We start from the raw sequence: 4,376 nt of genomic DNA on the forward strand, positions 1-4,376 counted from the left end.
ATCCACCCGTCTTGGCCTCCCAAAGTGCTGGGATTACAGGCTTGAGCCACCGCGCCCGGCCGATTTTTTTTTTCACATGGAAGTTTTTAGTTTATTAATCTTCTTGTGAAAAACCCACAACGGCCACAGATAACATCATTGCAGCACCTTTACTCCTTCGGCTTTTTGCCAGCACCAACATTGGCCTTTGCAGTCCCCCTACTTTTTTCATTCTGTTCTTGCGTTCCTTTCATTGCTTTCTTGAGGTCTTTTTCTTCTCATACAGGCCATGTCTTGCAAGTCTATGTTTGGGTTCATTTTTCTTTGCATAATCCAGGGAATCGTAAATCATGCCAAAGCCAGTTATCTTGCCACCACCAAAATGAGTTCTGAATCCAAATACAAAGATGACGTCCATTGTGGTCTTATACATTTTGGCTAGTTTTCCCCAAATTTCTGTCTTAGGTACTGTCACCTTCCCGGGGTGAATGACATCAATGACCATTTGTTTCCTCTGAAGTTGTCGGTTGGTCATGAACTTGCCAGTGCGGATAGTTACCGTGTCGTTCATGATGGCGGTCTATCCTCAGACAGCCAGGGAAGAAAAAAGCTGATGATACTTTAAATGGTAATGAAGCTCCATAGCTGTAGAACCAACCATGCACATACTTCAGTTGAAGGTGATGCCAATATGAATAGTTATGGCCAAAGGTCGGCATGCACTGTCATAACAACCATGTCAGAGATGCCCGGCTGTGAAAGGCTGCCCAATTTCAGATGTGTTACAAGTTTTTAAGCCGGACATGGTGGCTCACACCTGTAATCCCAGCACTTTGGGAGGCCAAGTGAGCGGATCACTTGAGGCCAGGAGTTCAAGACCAGCCTGGCCAACATGGTGAATCCCCATCTCTACTAAAAATACAAAAAATTTAGCCTGATGTAGTGGCGGTCACCTGTAATCCCAGCTACTCAGGAGGCTGAGGCAAGAGAATCACTTGAACCTGGGAGGCAGATCTTGCAGTGAGCCAAGATCATGCTACTGCACTCCAGCCTGGGCAACAGAGAGAGACTCCACCTCAAAAAAAAGTTTTTAAAATGTGCATCTTAGAATTAATGAAATACAGGTTTCTGGTTATGTGGGTGATGAGAACCCCATTTTACTTATCTGGGTGACCTTCCCACAGCATGTAGCTCAGTGCTTACATGGGATTTCAAAAATATTTGTTTTCGGATTGAAGCCAACAGTTAATCAATATATATATTTATTGAGCATTTACCAGGAACAAGATCTACTTGAAATGCATATCTGAAAACCCAAACCAATCTCTTTTTCTTAAAATAGTAATTTGATTCTCCTCATCCTTATTATATTTCTGTAGCTGTTCTTAGCCAAACTTAAATCTACTGCTATGTCAGTGGGCTTTTTGTTTCTTTTCCGCTTGAGTAATAAAAGCACCCAACTGGCCATCTTAGATTTTGGAGAGTTGCGCTCCCTCTCCTTGAGGGTGGAGTTTGAGCTTCTCTTTGAATCAGCCTCCTGTGTTTTTCTCCATCTCTTCTTGCCTTCCTGCCAGTGTCCTCGCTTTTGTTCCCACCAAAGGTCCACCTTCTGAGGTCTTTCTTGCAATGTGTGCTTAGTGTTTCTCTCTTCAGATTTAAACACTCCCAGGTTTTGGGCTCAGTCCCCTGTATGCACCCCTGTTTCTTAAATCAGTTTCTTCCCAGCTGATTCTACAGAACACGTTCTTTCTGGGATGCTCTGGTAGAAAGACGTCTGTGGAAATGCAGCAGCGAACAGCTCATTCCTTGCCCCCTCTTCTCATTGTGCATGTAAGCATATTGAACACTCTGACAAGTCCTGTGTTGAAGAGGCCTGTCAAACTCAAAGATTTCCCAAACGCATTTCACCTTGAAGCCTTTTGCCACATTGTATTGATTCAGTGACACTTTCTTCCTCTCACATTTGAACATTTCTGAAATTGGGATGCATATTATAGCCGATCAGATAAGAACACAGTGGCCAGGTACTGTGGCTCACACCTGTAATCCCAGCACTTTGGGAGGCCGAGGCGGGGGGATCACTTGAGGTCAGGAGCTTGAGACCAGCCTGGCCAACATGGTGAAACTTCATCTCTACTAAAAATACAAAAAAATTAGCCAGGCGTGGTGGCGGGCACCTGTAGTCCCAGCTTCTTGGGAGGCTGAAGCAGGAGAATGGCGTGAACCGGGAGGCAACGGAGCTTGCAGTGAGCGGAGATCGCGCCACTGCACTCCAGCCTGGGAGACAGAGTGAGACTCTATCTCAAAAAAAAAACCCCAAAAAACAAAAAGGATTATTTGGGAAGGATTTCACAGAGGTGATGTGCCCTTCTCATCAGAGTGCATCAGGGGTACATGATGTCCCCACAACATCTCTGGTGATGTTAACCTTCATCGCTTGGTTAAGGTGGTGTCTGCTAGGTTTCTCTACTGGTAAGTTACTAAATTTCCCCTTTCTGTACTCTGTTATTTGGAAATGAGGCACTAAGTCCATGATATGTCTGTAAATCTTTTTGATTTATAAAATAAAGTCTGCATAGAGGGGAACCTTCTCCTTCTATCTTTTCTTTTTTTTTTTGAAATTTATTTGTTGAGGAAATCAGGTCATTCATTTGTCTCGTACCGTGTCCTGCAGTGTGATGTTATTTTACACCTTCCCTTGCCCTCTGTATTTCCTGTAAACTGGTATTTGGAGCTGGAGGCCTGATCTCCTTCCTGTTTCACTCCTTCAGCAGGACCACTTCGTGAGTAGAGTTGTGGACTTCTGTCAGGAGGCTCCTGGTATCTCTTTTTTGTGAAGTTAGCAGCTATTGATTCTCAGCGTGTTGCTTTGATTCTAATAACACCTTTAAGGTCCCTCAGGACTTACCTTATCAAAGTACTTTCCTAAGTGAAGACAGCTCATTTTCTCCCCCCATTGCACATAGTATCTTCAGCCAATTGAAGTTACTGCCATGGTAAAGAACACCGTTATTTTATATACAATTAAGAAGAAAAAAGCACTGCAAATTAATCTACAATACAATGCTTTCTTAAATTGTCAGTATAATTTTGAGGCAAACTGAAGAATACCAAGGGTGAGTTACCATTTTCCTTTTAAACTAAACTCATAGTTTTATTTTTCCCTCAGTTGAATCTCATTTTCTAGAAGTCAAGCCAACATCAGTGGGAAGCCTCTGCTGATGGATGCCTGGTGTGCTGATGGCAGCCTGTGCAGCATGGGCGTGGGTCACACCAGCTTTAATGGCATGACTTCGGCCCTTCCTTCATCTACCCCATGGATTCAGCAGTTTCTCCTGTCCTTCCTTGCATTGCTTGGTGTGTGGTCTGTTCTTCTGCCTGCTCCTCTGTGACGAGACAGCTTATTCTAATTCTGTGTCTTCGACATTTTTGCCTAAGTCCCATAAACACTTGGTTATAGCTTTGAAAGAAAATATAGAATTATAGCCATTCCTCTAGTGACAAATATTTGTTCCTCTCCTCTTAAATATCTGCCCCACTGCTGCATTTCCATGCGTCACTGCACCCACACCAACTTTTAGTTTCCTTATTGAATCAGGTTACAATCTTTTTGGTGCTATTTTATTTTAGGTTCAAGGGGTATGTGTGCAGGTTTGTTACATGGGTAAACTGCATGTTGTAGGGGTTTGGTGTACAGATAATTTTGTCACTCAGGTAATCGGCATAATGCCTGAGAGATAGTTTTTCAATCCTCACCCTCCTTGCATTCTTCACTCTCAAGTAGGCCCTGGTGTTGTTTCTTCCCTTCTTTGTGTCCATGTGTACTCGGTGCTTAGCTCCCACTTATAAGTGAGAACACTTGGAGAACATGGATTTGGTTTTCTGTTCCTGTGTTAATTCACTCAGGATAATGGCCTCCAGTTCCATCTGTGTTGCTGCAAGGGACATGATTTCATTCTTTATTATGGCTGCATAGTATTCCATGGTGTATATGTGCCGTATTTTCTTTATTTAGTTCACCGTTGATTGACATCTAGGTTGATTTTATGTCTTTGCTATTGTTAAGAGTGCTGCAGTTAACATACATGTGCATGTGTCTTTACGGTAGAATGGTTTACATTCCTTTGGGTATATACCCAATAGTGGGATTGCTGGGTCAAGTGGTGGTTCTATTTTAAATTCTCTGAGAAAACTTCAGAAGACTTTCCACAGTGGCTGAACTAATTTACCTTCCCACCAGCAGTGTATAAGTGTTCCCTTTTCTCTGCCATCTCGCCAGCATCTGTTATTTTTTGACTTTTTAATAATAACAATTGTTTGATGATTTTCTTTTTTCGTTTTTTTGCTTTTTTTTTTTTTTTTGGAGACGGAGTCTAGCCCTGTGGCCCAGGCTGGAG

The 4,376-nt window shown here is 42.8% G+C and overlaps 1 pseudogene across 1 annotated transcript; it reads right to left on the minus strand.

Annotated features, from left to right (window-relative positions):
• Window positions 1-63: 63 nt before the first annotated feature.
• Window positions 64-559, minus strand: LOC105519323 (annotated as a pseudogene). The gene has a single exon (XR_001002948.1). The product of XR_001002948.1 is annotated as a 40S ribosomal protein S24 pseudogene (transcript).
• Between the last annotated feature and the right edge of the window lie 3,817 nt (window positions 560-4,376).

Source organism: Colobus angolensis, unplaced genomic scaffold, assembly GCF_000951035.1.
Source record: "Colobus angolensis palliatus isolate OR3802 unplaced genomic scaffold, Cang.pa_1.0 Scaffold344, whole genome shotgun sequence".
Lineage (NCBI taxonomy): Eukaryota > Metazoa > Chordata > Mammalia > Primates > Cercopithecidae > Colobus > Colobus angolensis.